Below are 22072 nucleotides of genomic sequence, written 5' to 3' on the forward strand. Positions count from 1 at the left end.
GCGACTAGCTGCCAGAAAAGTGAGTACATTTGACGCGTGCTGGCCGGGAAGGTTGAAAGACGAAAATACTTTCAAATCAAAACTGCTGACCCTCTGCTCATTCAAACGCTGGCTGCGAATTAAAGCTAGCGAGGTCGATTTAGTTACTGATAAACAAGCGGTTTCGTACGTGTGCTACGTGCATTGTAACTCGTGTACTTGCGATGTCCAAGAGAGCAGTTAGCGCGGCTGGTTGAAACCGAGAGTTTCAAATGCACAAGTTACCATCGGAGTCGGAGCGCATGGCATCCATGTCGGCTTCCGGGGTCCGGGAGACACAAGCGACCTCACCGTGCGCGCCTAGTAGCTCCAATCAATTGACGTCAACTGGATGTATGGCCTGTACACCTTTCTTACAAAAGAAATTAAAAGGCAACTAAATTTCCATTTCCAAGTTGATTACTATAAGCTTACGTTGCATAAAGCATTATTTAATATACAAAGTACAAGTGAATATATAGATATGGGAGCGAGCACGTGAAACATTTCCGTCGTGTAAATATTTGACCGGGACGTGTTCACACGCATGGAGATAGATGGATGAACGAAGGGAGGTTTCTTGTGGTCTCTTCTCTCTCGACGTATGCTTTAGCTACCTTACTCGTTGCAGCTGATCTCTCTCTCTCTCTCTCTCTCTCTCTCTCCTTGAGTTGGGTGCACACAAGAGTTACAAAGATCTTCTGAACAGTGCTTTCATGCGACGAAATCATGCATGGCGAGCCGCGCTAGATGACGGACACAGCTTTTGGAAACTCTGCAAGGTTTCCTTGCGCGTTCTCATTCATGCCGTAAGCTAGTAAAGTATGTCATGCCAATTGGTAGCTAGTAGTTTGGCACGCAGGTATTCTCCTGTTTCAAGAAACTCAAGTACCACACCAACAGTGGTACTGCTCATGCTGATGATATGCAAGCAGTTGAACATACCGTTCCTTATCAATCGGATTTACTATATTTTAATCGACTAAAATTAGTATTTTGTTTCACTTAACTCGTGTTGTTCGTCCGATCGTTCGATCATATATTTATCTTTTGATCTGTACTCAGTCAGTGATATTTATAGACATAAAAAAAATTTATATATGTTTTTATTATAGAAAAATATTATTCACTTGTGAATCAATTTTTATTGACCGTTCCATCTTCATCCAACTATTACTGTTATTAAGTGAAACATACCTTTTTCACTTGATTAAAAATTAACAACTCTCCCTCCTATTTATGCAACTGCTCTGGTCGAGTCGAACAGGTTACCAGTACATTGAGGACAAAACAGGAGTAAGTAGCAAACCGCAAGGACAGATTTAGTCTCGGTCCTCGGTCGGTCAGCTCCAATCAACGTCCTGCTGATCGGCCTGTAAAGAGCTATCAGAAATCGTCGATCTTCTTGTTCAAAAGGTCACTATAGGTTAGGCACGAGCATCGGCTGTACATGTAGCTAGGCTACGGCTCATCATTTGAGGGTTCCATCCTGCAAGTCTGCCAGAGACGTGTACTGTTTATTTATCTTGCATCGATCACGGCTGAGTTTTTTTTTTTTTTCATAATCCTTTATTCATTCATCGCAAGCATGGCCGCCAACGAGTACCGTGTCACTGCTGCGTCACACGTACGAACAACTGCTTTTCCGTGTGCTTGACTTTGTAAAAAGCTGTTCATGCGTCCGTCCACACCGGCCAATGCACTGCATGCCGTCGTTACAAGGAGGACGTACGGTGACGATCTGGCTGTTAATTCTAGGTGGTGAAAAAGTCACAATTCACAACATGGCGTTCCAAACTTGAACCGCTCATATTGTAGAGCTAGGCATTTTTTAAGACTGTTAAGAGGCAGTGAGTCACACGGTTATCTGATGTACTAATCAAGCTAGGACCTTGTCGTCTCTCAAGTCTCTATTTGGAGTCGATCTATATATGTGCTTATCCTGTTGGTGATTTTCCAATGTACGTACGTACGGTACGTACTCCTGCTGTGTTCTCGAAAGGAAAAAAAAAAACTTCTCTAGGTTATTTGAGCGCTTTTATGGTACACTCAAATACATATGGGCCGTTCATTTCTGTTGATCTAAATGTCTAGATCCGTTGGGATTTCAATATACTCCTTGTGATGGTGCGAGGGAGTTTCATCCAGGGGGGTTAGATTTGTACAATGTTCTTGAAACTAAAAACAGATTTCCATGTTTTTAGGAAACGGGGATTTCCTTCCGTTCGTGATTTCCATGAACGTCCAAACCTAACCATTATCAAATAATCAACCCATGGAGAACGATTTAACGCTTCTGCGCACGGATACTTTCATATTGGTAGTTAACGAATGAGAACGCAAATATGGTTCTCTTTTGTTTTGAAACACTGTAGGAAAAAAAAGTTATGAGTGATGAATGATAATTATCATAGGTGATGGATCCGATAATTAGTTATAAGTGACGGATAATGATCTATCACCAATAAGATCATTGGTGACGGGTCATAATTTGATCCGTCACTAATGAAGATTATAAGTGACGAGTTATAACGGTGATCCGTTACTTATAAAAAATCATAAATACCGGGTCACAATATGACCTATTAGTTATGACATATCACTTATGACTGATAAACATTTTTCATATTTTTTGATATAAAAAAGTCACATATATATATATATATATATATATTCACCCAAGCCGTCTCAATACAGAGGCCATCACCAATTGCCTCATGTCACATGCTATTTTCACACTATTTTTATACTCTACGTTTCGTAGGAATCAAACTTGTGACCTCCGCTCATGTGTTTCCCCTTACGACCTCACCCTCTCATGCATTCTGATGAAAACCGTATATTTTATTCTTTTAACATTTTTTACCGAAGGTCATAAGTGTCGGGTCACGGTTATGACCCCATAAGTGACATGTCATAACCGTGACCCACCACGTGACCTGTCACTTATGACTGCTATTTTGCCAAATTGTAATTTGATAGGTGATTTAGAGTGATATTCGGTACAATAGGCATAACTTTTGTATACGGTCTCCGATTTTGACTTTTTTGACTCTACAAATATTTATAGAAAAAGTCACATTAGTTTCTCCCCCACTTCATCGGGTTCTGCAAATTTTTTGAGGCAAAAAATAGCCTGGAAGATTGAGTTCTCACCCTTGAAATTTCTACACCGTTTTCAGAACGCGTGCTTATGTCCATAGCCACTATCCCTTACATCAAACTTGAGCAGAAATATACAATAGTTCATATTCTAGTGCTACTAAGTTGAGAAAAAATAAGAGAAAAATAAAATTAAAATAATAAAACTATAGCATCTTATTATGTACATATTTACTATATAAGCAAAAAACTAAGTAAGTTATGATAAAAAACTGATTGACTAATATATCTAATGATTAATTAATTAAATTTTCTTTTCCTATTCTATTTCATCAAACTGGTCATTAGTAATGGGTCACAACTTGACCCATCAGTTATGACTTACCAAGGATGGTCCGTTACTTATGATTGGCCAAGGATGACTCGTCACTTATGACTGGTAAAACGTGATGGGTCACAACTTGATCTGCCACTTATGAATGGTAATAAGTGACGAGTCATAACTATGACTCGTAATTATTATCGGAAGTGACATGTCATATTACGATCATTATTAATTTCGTGCCTCCTTTGTCTATTTTTCACGCAGGGAAACACAACTGGTAGGAGAACTCCCTATTATGTATTAATAAGAAAGGGGGCCCGACGGGCCAAAGAATAGTACTAAAAAACAAGGCCAGCAAAATAAAAGAAAGAAAAGACAAAAAATAGAAGCACGGAGGCCAAATCTCGTAAGATAAAGCACCCTAAATGGTGCACCCTCATGAATGCCCAAGTCTCGGCCTACTAAAAAATCTAACCCACAATACCAGCCCCCGACTTTTTCTTGCTCTCAAAGATGTGTTTGTTCCTTTCTTAAAAATTTCTCAGGTGGCAAGCATGACAAGCGATTTGAGAGCTTTCCTTGATGAGGGAGTGGAGAAAGATAGAGATGTCCACCATCCGTGGATTGAGTAGCATTGTGGCCACGTCTCAAGGTGGATGGTCTACTGCTTGAGATTTGCACCAAGGATATGCCAAATTCACCTAGAGAAGGAGCATTCCTCAACAAGGAGAAGGACGATTTCGTTGAATTGCTCACAAAGGGGGAAATAGGTTTGCATGGCTAGCTCCTGCGTATTAGACGATCTGCAGTTCAAAGCTTATTCTAGACGTGGTTAGTCAGGCAAATAATTTGCATTTCGGCGGCGCCCACACCTTTCAAATCAATTGAGTGAAGTTTGTTCAAATGAAGCCATTGAACATCATGGTGTACGCCAAACTAGCCGAGTAAGATCCCTGACTAGAGCATTTCCAAGTGATGGAGTTCAGGACTTCTGGTTGGAGGACTACATCTCTAGTGACGCCCCAAAGTCAAATGAATTGTGCAATGTGGTCTCGTGAAGTGTGTTGAAGAGTAGCCATGTCAGCGATCCAAGATCTTTGGAGAATCGCCTCCTTAAGAGAGCAAAGCTTCACTCTTGAGATGGCAAAAAGCAATGGAGCTCGGTCTTTTGGTCTGGTGCCCTTAGCCCATGACGAATGCTAGAAGGATATTGTATCGCTGCTTCCAATGTGGATCGAAGTGGCACACATGAAGAGTTGATGTTTCATTTTGATCATGAAACCTGTGAACCTACCTAGGCTTTCTGGGGTGCAGTCCATTCTTGCCAGAGCCATCTTTGTCTTAACGCTTTGCCAAAAATCTAGAGTTGAAGAACGTCGAGGCCGCCAAGCCTTTTTGTCCTGAAAACCCTCTTCCAGCTAACTTCACATTTGCCACCCGTAATTGGTTTGTAGCCCGTCCACATGAATTGTCTCCTGGCTTTGTCAATCTGTAGCTAGATTGATGCGTGGGTTTTGATGGCTAGCAGAAAGTGAATAGGTTGGGAGGTCATTACAGCTTTCACAAGGGCCAAATCGATCGAGGGTGCCAAATTCTCCCCCCCCCCCCCGCCTCTAGTTGAAAGGATGTAATGACCCTAAAGGGGGTGAATAGGGCTCTAATCAAACTTTAAAATAACTATTGATTGCTAGAACAAGGAGCAACCTTATCCTAGAAGAAGGAAATACAACTACTCGATCAAGTAAGCTAGAACATGGAGAACAAACATGCAAGCATATAACTTAAGAGTAACTTGCGGAATTGAAACTTGCATGGAAGTAGATGCTAGAAGTAAATTGCGGAATATAAAGAGAGTTGGGAAAGAGGGCACTAATTTTTTTTCGAGGTACCGAAGAGTTGGTACGCTTCCCTAATCTTCGTTGGAGCATGCACACAAGGATATCGCCCCCCTTGAGTCACCAAAACTCAAGTGCTCACTAGTGATTGCCACATCTCTATCTCCGGATTGACGAGCATCAAACCAAGTATAAGCTCTTCCTGGGGCTCCCACAAGAGCTCCAAAAGCTCACTGAGAACACCTCCAATCACCATGACCCACTCGGTGTTACCAACTACTAAGAGCAACAAGCTAACTAGTTCACTTGATTTCATCAAACCTAAACAATAGTTAGATGCATACTCTCTACTCTTGAAGCACTAATAAATTCCTTAATCTTCAATTAAGGACTTGAAAATCAACTCAAGTGCTCTCCCTTGCTGCTTGATGATACACATAGTGTATGAAGTCCTCTGGGTTGCAAGAGAGAGGTATGAAACCGAGTGAGGGGGTATATATAAGCTAGAGGTTCAAATCTAGTCGTTGTACAACCACCCACACTTTCTGTGAACATCTAATAGTTCGGTGGACACACTATTGTACACACGGGACAATCCGGTGAGTAACCTTTAACAAAAGCAGCCCTACCAGCTGTAAGTAGCTGTTGCCTGAAAATCTTCGGTGTTATTTTGTGGGGGAACCGTGCAAATAATATTCTAGTTAATCACCAAGTCGATCATCTATATAATCATGACTTCAATGATTAACTAGAATATCAACCCGGTAGTCTCGGCACGTGTTTTGTGCCCAAGATCAGAACACATGCCTTTCTAACATTAGCAATCACAACTAAGCTTAACAAAGAACGAGTAATTAAATCATATTAAAGGTTCTTAACCATTTACAAGTTTAATAATTTATAGCAAAAGAGATCTAGGAGGATACTAAAACTAATCAACTCCTAGCCAATAGAGAAAACTACGTTACGAAAACAAAAGCTAAAGGCAACAAAAGATGGGTGAAGTAATATGCCCTTAGGCTTTACCCTAAAAGCGCGACCTCTGAGTAGTTTCTTACTCATTCCCGTCGCTAGCATCGGCAGGCGTAAAGTAGCCAAACACCGTCTCTTCCTCACCTACAAAACCTGTAGAGCAGCTGAGTACGAAAGTACTCGCAAGACTTAATCAATATAGGGTACATATAAATAACCCGACTCCAAGGATTATGCATTGGGTCATTAGCAAGAAAAATAGCCACAAGGTTGATTAAAACATATGCGCCCGCAACCTAAAACATATGTATGAGCATCTAAACATAACCAACATATCCTTCCAAACCTGTAACTACCAACATGTACATAAATGTAAATGGAACCATAGTAAGACATCACTAGACAACCATCAACATTATCTAACATACCATCCATACCACCATCCCATATTCGTAACTCTACGATCGATGCAAATAAACAGAAGCATGCTCATGATCAACAGCGTGATAATTCGAATTGTTTTTACACCTTGCAGGGTGTACTCCTTTACCTACACGACTCGAGGACCATACGTCTCACATGTCTACACAGGCCCACACGAGGGGTACTCATGTCAACCTTTTTCTAATAAACCCCAACCATTTGATCATGTGCTGATAGGTGCAGCGGGTCATCTAGAATTACTTTCGGAGCAAACAATGAGGCACAATTGCTTGATACACGTTTGCACAAAATCTGAGTTTATGACTTATGACCTTAGTTAGATGTGAGAATTGCAAATTTCAAATGGTGATTTGGTAGATTGGTCTAACATGAACATTTTCTTTCCTCTCTTTGTATGAAATGGATGAACTAATTTCTCATTGAGTAAGTTGTGAAAGTATTGAAAGATTGAATGGAGTGTCAATATGTTGCTGCCTTGTTGGTACTGTCGGTTGAAAGTCAACTGTTAGATGACTTTGTTCTCAGTGGTACTTGTTGGCTCCATATTTAGAAATTTATCACAGTAAAATACAAAATCTTTGCCAACCTTACCACTAATTTATGCACCTTGGTCTTTTTTTCCTTCTGCTTTTCAAGGCTTGGAGATGGAGAAGTTATATGTGGACTGGATACATATTTGGCTTTGTTTTTTCTTCTTATGGAAGTGTATTGTTGATCTAAATTTTGCATGGATGTAAACAAATGTACAAATATTTATTTCGGGAATGAGTATAATAAATTAGAAATTGTCATATTGTTTCTTTTGTATATAGCTTCTAATAAATTTATTGTAGAAATAGAATATGGAATAATATTTTTGTATAATCCTTTCATATATTTATGGCAATATATTTTGTCATAAATCTTACATGGTAAGCTTGCAACACACCCAAAAGTGACAATTTATTTGCATGATAGAATGTATTTATCAATGATGATTATATTGTCGTCACAAAATGTATGGCTGCCTGGGCGAGAAGATGGGGTCCTACGTTTGTGACGACGCGAGGAAATTTTGTCACAAAATATATTATATGACACTATTTCTGACGACCCTTGTGACGCTGATTTTTCATCACAAAATAGTTTTCATGACAAAAATCCAACCTTCCATGATGTTTTGGCATTGTCGTATAACATCAATTATGTTGTAGTGAGTGCTGCTAACGTGGTTTGCTGCTGCTGTTGAAGCAACTACATCAGCACAAACTGCTGCTAATGGTGGGAAATACTCAAGATTTGAAGAATCCAAGTCACTGTCACTCAGGTGAAAAGCGTGCGGGAGCTCTGCCTCAGCCTCTACAAGAGCCTGGTCCTCTGCTGCTACTCTCTCTGTCAGTAGTTGGCACATGCTCCTAAGCATAGAATATTTCACGCTGACCTCAGTGTCTGTCTGAAGGTGTTGTGGGAGCATATACACTGAAGTGCGTGGGAGACTACTCGTAGGCCTGAACAAACTCTGGAAACCTGACCGAATGTGCAAGCAAATTAGATATAAAATGAGTGTATGACTGTTGTCTGGTCACAATCATCCCCTCTGCAATCATATCCTCAATCTCACACAGGATCAGGTTAACTATGTCAAAGCACTGGTGAGTGAGTATAAATAGAATTAGCCACTGTTACATTTATCACATGAGTCCCACCGATAAATGGTATGTACATAGAGCATGTGAGTATATAAGATCATCTAAGTGGTATGTATACCTTTTTAGGTGGTTTGCACATTATTTTTTTTTAGCATATTACATTTTTATGTATAAATATAAAGGTATTATCAAAATCTATTAAAAATGAATGACTTTTTTTAAAAAAAATTCGTATAGTTCATATTAAAGTATCTTATAATGAGTATACTCATAATGATAAAAAAGTATATCAGTTCATTTATATGGTATAACATAGTAGGAGTGTGTATATATATATATATATATATATATATATATATATATATATGCACACGCGCGAGCACATATATATATATATATATATATATATATATGCGCTCGCGCGTGTGTCAAGTCTAGTTAAAATTGATGATGAGAAGTTCTCTTTAGAGATGATTATTGTTATTGCTCAGTTGTAGTGAACCTTTAATTTACTGTTATTCACTTTTGGTCGAGTGATAGATTTGGACGTGCAGACATTCGCGCGTGTGTGCATGAGGTGCCGAAAGGGACAGGATCCCTGACTTCACGCAGAGCCGTCAATTTTGTGATACAGTATTATGTATGTAGTAAAATCGGCACGTTATTTTTGACCGTACCAGTATCCAACTGAGCAAATTACTGTAGCACATCTCATAGAATACTGTTCCCCTTGTGGTGGATGACAACGACGACACAGCAATGACCTGAGAAGGCCAGCAGGGATAAACGATGGGGACCCTACTACTTGTGCTTTGTAGTATAAAGTTGTCCTTTATTCGTGCCCAACAAAATAATCTTAAACCATCCCGCTAGCCTATATATTCAGGATCTGTGTTCGAATTATTAATGGCTAGTTACCAAATTAATTCTGAAGAATCCGTTCTACCTGCCTGCTGCAATATTTCCGTGAACCCCAATCCCCCTCACCATTTCGAGCAGCGGCAAGATTTGACGTGTCGAGTGATCCGTCGGCAGTGGCCCGGAAAATATTGCGCCGGCCACGGAAGAAACTACCGCGGCATGCATCGATGCATGAATGGCCGGGCTAGCAGATGAAGCGAGGGACAGGGCAGGGGGTCTAGGGGCGAGTTTGGATTGAGCTCCAGCTAGCCTCGCTAATTTATTGGCTCGCCAATCCTTTTAGTAGGAATCGCACTAGCGCAGGCGTGGAAGTACTGGCGCTTAATCAAGCCGGGACCCTCGCGTGGGCGCGCTGGGGCGCTGAACCAAACGAGTCCGTACGTGCGCACGGCCTTGGGCAGGCGGTAGAATGACGAGGCAAAGGCATGGAGGCAGGGCCCAAGTCATCAACCGGCCTTGGCTTGCTCTCGCTGTCCCGGCCATCGCATGGCGCGCACATGGGACGCCTCGAACGTGTCGCGGCCGTCGCGGGAGCCCGGCGCCCGGGGCCGTGCGCTCGCCGCGCCGCCACGCGTCGTTGCTTCTCCCCACCATGCGGACGTTTCAACGCGTCCAAGGGGACGGAAAGCCTGCGCTGCGCACCGGGGCAGGCAAAAGCCAGCGCTATCCTATCCGTAGCCAGCTTTTGAGCGAAAGGGATGGATGGCCTGGCACTCTGGACCGCTGGGCGCCACGGCGTACACAAAACATGCAGCCACCCAGCCAGCGCCTAGCTAGGGGCGCCCGGGCCAAAAGCCAAAAGCCAAACGCCTGAGCCTGCCTGCCCCGACAACGCGCGCGTACACTGCATCTGGCCCGATCGCGGGTGGAGAGCAACTCGGATGCACCGCGAAAAGCCGGTCGCGTCTTAATTGGATAACCGGCGTGCGATGACAAGCGCGCCAAATGGCAGTGACCTAACTACGCATAGATCAGGGGGGCCGGCCAACCATCTCTCTCATCGCCTATAGTAATGTGGATTGTGGAGCAACTGGCTTAGATGCATGTATGAAATTTGATTCTACAGTTCTCTGACGGTACCTCTGGCCTCGTACCAGACTGCAAAATCCTATGCCTCCTCTCACAGCTTACTGTTCTCATCTGACTTCACATGAGATAGACAGCTAGGTAGACGAAGGCACGCACATGGGAAATACAACTTCAAGTGCACTTACAATGTATGTATCTTGGCTGTCTATTATTTTCACTTAATATTTATTTATCCAATGATTTTTTATTTATTTTATAATTTTTATCTATTATTTTAATATGAATTTCAATATAAATAAATGATTCTAATAAACTATAAGACCGTAGGGCCTATTGAAATTTTCCACTGCCAGACACATTTGGACGTCTGAACGCCATGCATGCTATTGCCGTAGCCTCTCGGCCTTTCTATATCTTGGAAAGAATAACCATGGGTAATAGATAGCCTTCGCCCGCCGGTGAATCTAGCTGTTGCGTGAAGCATGCACGCAGGGGAGAAAGGAGATGGTTTGGTTCCGGAGGTGACTGACGGTGCAGGTCAGGTGAGGTTCGACGACGAGCGTACTTATATGTGGGAAGTACCGTACCATATATATTTATATATATATATTTATTTATTTATATATATATATATATATATATAAATCAATATTCACATGTGGTTACTTAAGTGATCGTACGTGAATATAGATTTACACAAGCGGTCTATTTTATGTCTGTGGAAATCGTTTATTTTCACAGGCTTTCGATTTGCGAAAATTGATTTTCGTTGATGGTTTCTTAAAAGAATCACCTGTGAAAATTTATTTCTATAGGTGGCTCACTTAAGCAAGCGTCTATAAAAAAAATCAATACCACAACGGTTCCTTAAATGAACCACTCGTGAAAATATATTTCTACAGACGACGCACTTTAGCGTCCTCTATAGATAGATAGATTTTCACATACAGGTGAAATAAGGACCTATCAGTGGTATGTATTTTATTTAAGAATTAATAATAAGCATATATTTTATTCCCTTCAGATTTCAACACATTTTCAAGACAGATTTTTAACATCATAGATTTTAACAGTATTTGAATCAACACAGGTCCAATATTTAACATAAATGCAATAATATTCATAAGTAAAATATTTTTTTATCACAAGCCAAATATTCAATATAAGTATTCTTTCATCTCCCACGCACAAAAGCCTCGGATAGTTAGCCAATTCACCTCTGAGGTTAAAGAAACTCTCACTCTTGTGAATGACTTCGTGCATGATAAACCGACATATGTCACATTGGACATTTTGGATATCTTCATCGTTGAGTGAGGTGTGAATACATTCGATCATCCGTACCTAAAATGAAAACACAACTAAAAGAGCTAAAACATTGCTAACAGCGGAAACATAACCAAAAAAGAATGTGCAAGCGCCATAATAACTTACATCCTCATAGTTTGTTGTGTACCTCCAATTTACCTTAAAAACTAGCAAACATAATATCTACAAATAACAGTGTCAAAATATTGCTCGTGGCACTTCAAATAAAAACGCAACGTATAGTTCAATAAGACTTTTAGTCATAAATAGTGAGATATAAACATTAGAAGTGTGTTATTACCGGAAAGTGTGTACAGACCGTTATCGTATCTGACTTGGCCGTATCGAGTATCTCACCTTTCATTACGTACCACTTGTAGGCCATATTCGAATGATAATAAGTAATTATCAATTTATAAATGATTTATAAGAATTTTCTGTATGAGGATTTTCTTTACCTCTGTATAACGTTGATGAGATCTTGGTAAGATTTTTTGGGAGATCGGCTGAGTTAAGGACTACGAGCTTACTCAACTTCGGCATCAGCATTATACAAATAAAGTGATCGTTACATCAATCTTTATATTAGGTTCTTGATCGATCAATTAAGTTGAATACTTATGTTAGGTTCTTGACGTATCACACTTATTTAAATTTATAGGGAGCCATGATATAGTCTTTGTCTTGCATTTCTAGCATAGCCCTTCCTAAGTTCCTATATAGGTTAACATTTTAAGCCTGCGTGACTTGGTCATTTCTCTTATAACCTTTGCTGTCTCCTTGTTACTCTTCCCCTTAATCTGGAGGTCATCAGTCCTCAACTTCACAATCAAGTTGGGCTGAAAAATTCATTACGGATTAATAAATTCGATTGATAACCTCAACTTTTCCGCATCATTAAATTACATTCTGCAGAATAAGTCACTAGTCATTAGCTTCTATAACATATACTGGTAGATATATAAACATATGGCTAGATTGTATGTACTTACAAGCACCACACGTTTATGATATTGATGTCGAGTTTATCACAGCGGAACAAAGCGTGCATGTCCTTAAAATCCACCATGAGAATAGGAGTCTCTACTTAGAAAAATATTAGCCGGGACAGAAGTAGTGATTATGGAGAACCCCGCGTGACATACCGTCATGTACTATTCGTAGAATCTCCTCATCTCCCATGGACCTTCTTGGAGTTGAAACAATGGAAGAAATAGCTTGTCATTCTCATATTTCTCAGGAACATCCGGTGTAGGCAAGAAATCCACCTGACAGGTACTTAGAGTGTTTTGTTGCTCTCTTTCGCGAGATCGTCCTTCGCTGTAGATTCTAAAGTGGATGATGCCTTTGCTTTGGAGGACAAAAGCCACCTCTTCAACAGAGATATTAGAGTCTTATTGTATGGGTTAACAATGATAGGGACTCTATGATGCTTAGGTGAAGGTGCCGGAGGTGGAGATGCTAGAGTGACAGACGCTAGAGGTAGAGGTGCCGGAGTCGCAGATAGTGAAGCACGATGCGAAGATGCCTGAAATGGAGATAATGGGCGTAAGGGTGAAGGTGCCTGAGGTGAAGAGGCTTGGTTCTAGGGCGAAGGTGCCTGAGGCGGAGAGGCTCGGCTCTGCGGCGGAGGTGTCTGAGGCGAAGATGTTGGGCGTAGGGGTTGCCGTGACGGTGATGATTGTGACTTCCGACGGCTGAAGATGATATCCCGTCTGGGCCATAGAATGAAGTTGCCAACAGCCTCATCGAGAATCTCGATACCCTTTGGTGTGCTGATGTCTAGCTTGTACTTCATGAAAATTGGTTGTACCGAGTCCACTTGTACATTGGCGTAATCGGCTGGAATATCTTGATTGTGAAAAAAACGACCTGAATGCCTTGGCTCGTGGCAACATCGATAGTGAAGTATCCTTTGCTGACCGGAACATGTAGCATGCAAGGGGTAGCCTCTAGGATATCATCCACAGGATATCTCTGGTTATCAACCTGTGTGGATTTGATGTTGCTCCAAAAGCCTGGGCTAGTTGGTTGCTCTATCATCATTAATGCCGCTCTTTCTTTCTCCTTTTTATTTCATATTTTCATGAATTGGACCTTAACTTGTTCTTGTATCTCTTTCGCTATGGTATTCTTATATCTGTTATGGATCTTATACTAGCTCGTGGCGTTTGGACCCATGCTTCTAGCCCACTTTTAATTTGATACATCGAGTGCGACCCGGGTGTTCCTTGTTCCCTAGGGCCTTGGTAAGCAGATCGTTCTCCTTGTCAGGCTCTAGAGACCCTTCGTTAGCAATCCCTTGAATGGTCAGGGTCACTTTCATGGTCTCGGGGTTTTTGAAGGCTAAGTCCCTAGACTCGGTTCGTTCTGACCGAGTATAGACCTGGTTCCTGCTTCGCTCGTCATAATTTTCCAAAGGGTTGAATTTCCCAGCCCGGGCAACCTCTTCTTCTTGCCTCCTCAATTTAGAAATTTTAGGGGCGTACTAGACAAGCTCAGATGATTGTGGTATTTGTTCTTCTTCGCAAGGTGCTTGAACAATTCACCCAGTTTGATGGCCTCATGTGTGGTCTTCTGCCTAACAAACTCCATCCATTGGTATGGCATAATCGTTCTGTATTTATTAAAGGATACCAAGTTCTTCTTCATAAAGTTCTTATTTAGCTCACTCTTCTAGCCCCAGGAGTTCTTTCCCATAGTTATCAATGAATTCTGTTTGGCAGCTTCCTCTGTTCTCGAGGGGAATTGAATGGTTCTCTGCAATGTTTCCTATAGGAACTCCTTCGTCTCATCCGATAGCAACCGTCAATCAGTTATTGTGATTGAGACATACTCCTTGACAAGAAATCTGCAACTGTTACGAAATTTGGCACATGCCTCACGAGGTGCAATAGGCTCCCCTTCAACATCGACTTGCGTTATTATATAAGTGCCGGATGACAACTTATTTCTACTTTGCTCGCCCCGTCTTCGTTTCAGTGTATTCCCAGTGGGACTTGAAGTTTCGAGCATAGAGAGAGCGGAAGGTTGTGGCGTAGATAGTCGATGCGAAGATCTTTGCACCCTCACCCTCTAGAGAGAGAAAAAAAAAAGAGAATTAACATAAAAAAATATTCTGTGATTGAGGGGTGTGTTAAGATATGTACCGATAGGATATTTCTGTATAGATAGCAATAACCGATAGCATTCCGTGATTATAGAATCGGTTGATTGCCTTGTACTTTAAGATGTAATCTCCTGTTACATAAGAAGAGAAGGCCAGCCCTGAGAGGCTCACGGCATTAAAAAAAAACAGATTGTCTGCTTTACATAGAGGATAAGGCAGGCGTATATATCTGTACGCTTGTACTGTGGTCCGTGGTCGAGACTTCAGCAGCTCAGCTACTAGCTACGAAGTTGTACAGCATGTTGTGCTCCATTGATTGCCATATGGTTGCTTCCTGCGACTTGTCAGTAAAGGAGGCAGCTGAACGGTAGGTCAAGTACTGTCCAAAAATCTAAAGAGGAGGGGGAGATGCATGCATGTACGTAAAGGGTATGGCGTATTGCTGTGTATGTGAGACCGCGAGGGAGGACCCTATCATCTCCGACGATGTAAGGCATGCATGGACAGCTGCAGCCTGCATTTACACTATCTAACACTGTACTGTTAGATTGTGCAAGCTATGTGTTTTGCTGTAAAATGAGACTGCATGCGCATAAAATGCAATAGACGCCAAGAGAGAAAAAAATCGTTGGGGATGGTACCAAAACCCTTGGGAATGTTAACGCCAAAGGGTGCTTGGAGTTAATGGCGTAGCTAAAGCTATCATCTACAACGACCTCGTTGAGGATAATTACTCCCAGTGACTTATTTCCGTGCAATGTTCTTGGTGATGATGACTCGTTTTTCTCCGTCTTGTTTGCTGCATACCATATGACTATTTGCAAGGATATCTCGATGCAAATACATTTATATAATATTAGCATTAAAAATAAATAATTAGATAATACTAATCATTTTTCCTATACGAAGAGCTGCCCTTGGGAATGCTCCAAAATACATCGATATTCATTTATTGCACAAATTTCTTTACCAATTAGGATAATGATAATATACTTAAAAGAACTACTTTTAAGTAGCCGGCCGTCAAATATAGTGAATGCATGCACAATATGCATCACACAACAAATTAACCATAAACAAACTAACATTAAATTTGCTCCAACACAAATCCGTCAGCGGTTGTTGCATTACATCAGTAATGCTAACAATGTAAATAAGTCCATCCTGATTAATCTACCAACTATACTACATAATCTTTCTTGGATGACTTTGTCCTAACATCTCCATCCTAGAAGCGCCACGGATCATCACCATCGTGAGATCTTCTAGATTGCCTTGTTGCTCTTCAAAATTGTTTAGCCCACTCTGAAAGGAAAAAAAGGAAGAATAAGCTCGAGTTACCACAAAAACTATATTAATGGACCTTAATTCCTTTTTTAGCAATACTTTCTAAATTGAGTCTGTAACTCTGGGACCAGACTACTTTCTAAATTGAATCTGCAATGTAGGAATTTGTAAATAAAGTACTAGCATACCATTCTTACAGTGAGAAGTTTGTAAAGAGAATATTATTCTCCAAATGAAAAGAACGTTAATATTATTCATATAGGATTAAAATTAACTAGTTCAATCATCCAAGGTTCCAAAATTCATTTGGGACCCGAAAAACTGCCCCCTAGCGATTTTCCGATATTCACAAAAAGGGGAAAGTACAGTAAAAAATCGGCAAGAATTCAGACAAATCCATTCGGGCAAATTTATATATCGGAGGCAAAATTTGGGCAAACCGACTATTTGGTAATCGCTCAAATTCCATTGAAAATTGTTCGGTTTTATCTAAAAACCGTTTGGTTTTATCGAATTTCAGTCAAGTTAAAGAAAAACAAAAAATAGCTCAACTTTGTAAAATCGATAACTAATTCATCTAAGCTTCAAATCAAGTGAAACAATTTTTTTTGGGTTCCTTGTAACATTATCTACATGATAAAAGAATTTATACTCATGAAAAATTTGTACATTTTCTTTGAGAAAATATATTTTCTAAACCTATTTAAATGCACAGTTAATTCTTTGCTTATCCAAAGAAACCGATTTTTTTAGCCTTATTACATGATCCTATGTGTTCTATAAATATATTAACTGATGAAATAGTTATTGTAATGTGCAAGATTGTGAAAATATTTTACAACTAGATTAATTCATAACTAACCCATCACACATCTAAAATTAATGAAACCCATTTTATTAGTTTACTTATACTATGATTTATGTAGGAAAAATAATGGTAGATATGAAAAAGTTAATTACAGTGTTATTTCTTAACATTTTCACTTTATGCTTGTGAACTTTGTAAAAATCATGGAGAAATTAATAAAACTCTAAATGAAGTGAAAAAAATTAAAGATCCTCCCAAAAAAATATGTGTTTGCATGTTAAGCTTTTCCTTAACGTGATGAGCTAAATCATCATGTTCATACGGCCTATTTTAGTATTTTTCTTTTTTTTTAACTTCCTTTATATAAAATATGATGCAAACAATATTATTTTTGAAAAAAAATCATAGAAGATCTTAGAATTTTCTCTATTATTTTTTAGAAATATAATTATTTTAATTATTTTTTGAATTTTTTGGATTCAAAATTGTAAACTGGTCGAATTCAGATAATTTTCGGTGAATTTTTTTAACCCTGCAATCAGCAGGGAAAGGTGAACACAATGGAAACAGAGGAAGTGTATAAATGCCACTAAATTGATCGTATACCATATTTAGTGCCTCAAGGAAACCTGGTACAGCAGAAGTTGATGTCCCATGACCATCCTGCGATTATAGAAAATAAGAATGTTAGGGAACATAAAATATAGACAGCAAGCTAATTGGCGCTTTAAAACCTCCATCGTCATGTCTAAGGACACGAGTGTGCTTTGTTCGCACGTGATCAGCAAAGAAAAAAGAAATAAAGTTTGAAATCTCCTCAACTTTGTACCCCCTCTGTAATCGAACCTCCAACACGTGCTTTATTGCGAATTTTTTTTACGGGCCTTGTGCAACTCCCTACAAATTGATCACAAAAAACATAAGGAAACTAAGAACTAAAGAATACTTGCTCCTGAAAATCTCAAAGGCCAACCACACAAAGAGATGCACCTCTTTAGTGTCACTTTATTAGTAGAGGTGGAAAAGGACTAATTTAAGTAGTGTTGTGTCTTCCAATCTATTAGCATATGTGCATAGAATGACTAGAAATAACATACAGGTGTGCTCCCTCACCTCGCCGGGCCAGGCCGAGCAGAGTAGAGGGTGTGGACACGTGACATATGCGTGAATAATCATCCAAATCTAGTCTAATGCCATGCACAAGTGCGGCCTTATTTTATAATTTTATTTTTGTAATGTAGAATGGTCTACACAGTTATGAGATATAAAGATCATGGTATGTCTTAACCACATGGTTTTTTTCTATATATACACCTATCAACCGCTGCCACAATGCATACACGAGTTAGGGTTTTGTCTTTTCCTCTCTGCTCCGCCACCACAAGTTTATTACTACATCTCGTGCATCGACGTGTACTGACGATGAGAAGAGCAAGTCTTTAGAACCTATCGTTTTTATATCCTGCACTGAGAGATGGTGAATCTGCTCGCGATCTACTTTCTCTACATCCTCTTTAGCGTCGACATCAATGTGTCATTGGCATCTTCTCTAAAGGAGGTTAATCTCCTCATACAGTTTCCTTTGCAGAAGATTGGTATGTTCACTTAATTGTATCTAATATTTATTTATATCTCCCATAATATATTTTTTATGTTATATGATTATGCTAGTTTGTCGGTTCAAAATCATGGTTTATTTATGAATTATATAAATTAAAAGGGCTGGTTGTTTCAACAATTAGATTAGAGTCATAATAAATTGTTGCAACGCCGTACTAGCTAGCTTTGAACCTATCTGCCAGTCTGGCCTGCGCCGGGCTGACCACGGGTACGACTTGCCGGCCTTTCACGTGCACCCATGATCCGACCCCTGTAGTCACCAACCTCGCTGAGCCAGCCAATCAGGCGTCCCCATGCCTTGGAGATCGGATAAGGATCATCACAATGATTAGTATTCTTTAGGGTACGGTAAATTGCACGGTTAGCTCCTCAACAACCCCTTCTACAAACTTCACTGATCCTATTGTTAAGAAAAACGAATTACTATATTTATTAACAGCATTCAACCATCCGGGCCATCATATGCTTCGACCTGTATGGAAAACGGGGCCATTCTTATCAATTCTTAAGCATCTAGTTTTTTACTTCAATTTTGTCTTGCCCCTCTCCTTTTTGTTAGTCCTTTCATTTTGCTGACTTATACTATTTTCATACTCTTTTACTTATCGTTTAGGCTATTAACAAGGTCTCTAATACCCATGTTTTAATATTATTTTTTATAAAATTTGTTAAACATATAATCATATAAAAGTATTTTTTAGTGAATCCAATCATATCATTTGTATATGTCAAATTCTAACAATTTTGTATGTATTAATTATCGAAGTTTTTAAAGCTTGATTGCACGTATTCTAAATCGACATCAATTTGAGAATAGAAGTAGTAGTACTTTTCCCAAGCTTTAAAAAACACGCTTATTAATTGTAGCATTGTGCAAAAACCGAAGGTTTACAGGGATATGATACTTCCTCTGATCATAAATGTATGTTATTTTAGACTTATATATAAAAATTAAAAAAATAGCTTAAATAACCTTTTATTACCCTTCATTTATACCACTTTGGGGAAAAGAGATCATTTGTTCACGAGAGTGGTTGCATTTATTTAGCAGTGAAGAAAAGATTAAAAATTGCATTTCTGGTTAAAGTCATTCCCTGTAAGACGAGATTCTATCTACTTTCCTTTATAAATCTTTCGAAGAGAAATTGTTAAAAATGAGAGAAAATAAAAGAAATAAGAACGAGAAAAGATATCAGAAAGAAAACAAAATGAAGAAAAAATAGTTGAAGATATCAGAAAGAAAACAAAATGAAGTTAGCAAAAAGTTAGAAACATTGCGAAAGCCCACTGAGTGCGGTGGCAAAGCCACATAGTATGGTCGTGCCCACCGGATTCGATTCCCAAATATTATACACTCTTGATTTGACCTTCAATATAGACCTGGATAAGGGGTCCGATTCTTAAAAAAGAGTTGGAAAGACAAACAACCGCATCCATAATGTGATGGAGTATTCAACCAAACTTTGGTTAAAGTCGTGTGGAGCACATTACCCTGGGTGATTCCCTGTTAGATGCCTAGCTAGGCATCAGTAGCTGGGCATGCGCCCCTTCGGCATCGCACGCACCACACACAAGCACCACCAGTCGGCAATTTATTACCTAGTGCCCAAGTGGCCGTTGATTAGTTAGAGATGTGGCTTTCGCTTAGGCCTTAAACTAGGGAGTGCCATACTTATCTCAGACACCTCCCCTCCCTGTTTCCCCTTCTCCAACTTGTGGAATCCCGACGCCATTAACTAATCACCCAATCAACCAAACCTAATCTCCTCGGGACACGGGCTATATCATAGACTACTCTTACCTCTTTTGAGGCTAGCTAGGCCTCTGCTTTGACGAAAATCGAATCCACATGAGATCTCCGCGGCGCGCCCGGATTGGGTGGCGCCGCGGTGTCGTGTGCGCCGGGGAGGAGGGTGCAAGAGAACGACTGCCGAGCCGGCCGGGCGCGTAAAAAATTGCACGCTAAGCAGCTGATAAAGCAGCAAGAGAACGCCTCGAAGTGCGTACGCGCGCAGGGTCGTTGATGATCTCCTCGCCTTTGCGTTGCGTGATCGGCTCCATCTCAATCATCCACAGGCAGCTCGGTTAAAATTAGAGGAGTGAGTGGCGCTGCATGCTAATACCGATGCATGCATGGTACGACCGCCCTCGTCGTTACGCGCGCCTGCAGCTAATTTCGCGCCTGCCTTAACTGACGTGATCGTCAGGTTTCTGGCGTGTTACAGTCGTAGGTCAATTGGTCAAGATATTCAGAGGAATAGTCAGGCTGCTCTTCTTCTTTGTTTGCCTACTTTTTTAAATTACATATCTATTATGAAATATATTTTCACAATAGAAGAAGTGATTTTTTTAATAATGGAAAAATTGTCCAGCCTCTTAACCATAGTGGTGCACACAACATGGTTTATTATTACATCATACCAGCGGAAAGCTAAAGTTTTGAATGACGAAATATATTAAACAAAGACGTTACATAATGCTTGAATCATTCACCACTTAGCTTGTTAAATCACCACACATTCTTGACAAAGATCTCCATAATCAAGACGGCGCTAGGCCTGGCTCTAAGACCTTAATGTATGGCACACCTTATGCATAAATCCCCTGCGTCCACATTCTGTAATAAAAAGCCCAATCGCTCAGCCAATAAATACATCTAAAGAATGCCTGTGTAAAAGATGTGTGTGTCTTTTTTATCAAAAGTAATATCATTGTAATATAGCCATAGCCCAAAGCAGTGCAACTAAAAGTTAATTAGCTGCCAAAAGTTTAAGGAGGGTTGTTACTATCATTCTTATTTTTTAAAACAGGGTAACGGCATTTCAGTAGTAGGTTTGATATCACATGGAAAAAAACTCTGACAAGCAGGATGAATCGTGTGTGGGTGGATGGAGGGTTCAGAAGGAGATATAATATCATCGTAATGTGGGCGCTTAAACGCTGACATATAGACCAATTGTTAGAGGAACCGCTTCCGGAAGGCTCATACCCCCTGTCAGTTGCCACTCCCTCCATTTTTTGCAAGAAAAAATAGATGAAGTGGAGGACCTCCTACTTGCTTCCCTTGCGTACGCTGCTGCTGCAGATCCATCATGCTGTTGAAGATAGGTAGCAAACCATTTATATATGTTCTTGATCCATCCAATTAATTTATCATTATTGATTAGCAATGAAGACGATGCCTTTTTACTACGAGGTCTTCCACTATCCGGGCAACACGTGTAACAATGCCAGTACTAGGGCTAGAGCCGTTGTGGCAACAAGTGTAAACCCGAGGTTCTGTTTCTAACAGCAGCACTAAGGCCAAGTTAAAACCGGAATCATGGCCCGGCTTTCCCGAAAGGCGCCAAGTTTTGTGCCACATTTTAAGGAGACGGATTGGATGGCAAGCAAGCTTCAACCTCAAGGCACTACACTCGGCAGGTTTCAGTTCATGCTGCATGGTTTGTTAAGACACTACTCCCAATGAGAGTATCATAAACATTAAATAATGTGCTGTCATATATTACCTAGGTCTCTTTTACTTATGGTTTAGGACATCGATAGGGTCTCCAACAATCACGTTTAATTACTAATTTTGACAACTATCTTTTAATAAAATTTGATAAAAAAATAGATGATGCTAAAGTATTTTTTATAATAAATTCATTATTATCATTTTTATAT

This window comes from Phragmites australis, chromosome 3 (assembly GCF_958298935.1).
Source record: "Phragmites australis chromosome 3, lpPhrAust1.1, whole genome shotgun sequence".
NCBI classification, from domain to species: domain Eukaryota; kingdom Viridiplantae; phylum Streptophyta; class Magnoliopsida; order Poales; family Poaceae; genus Phragmites; species Phragmites australis.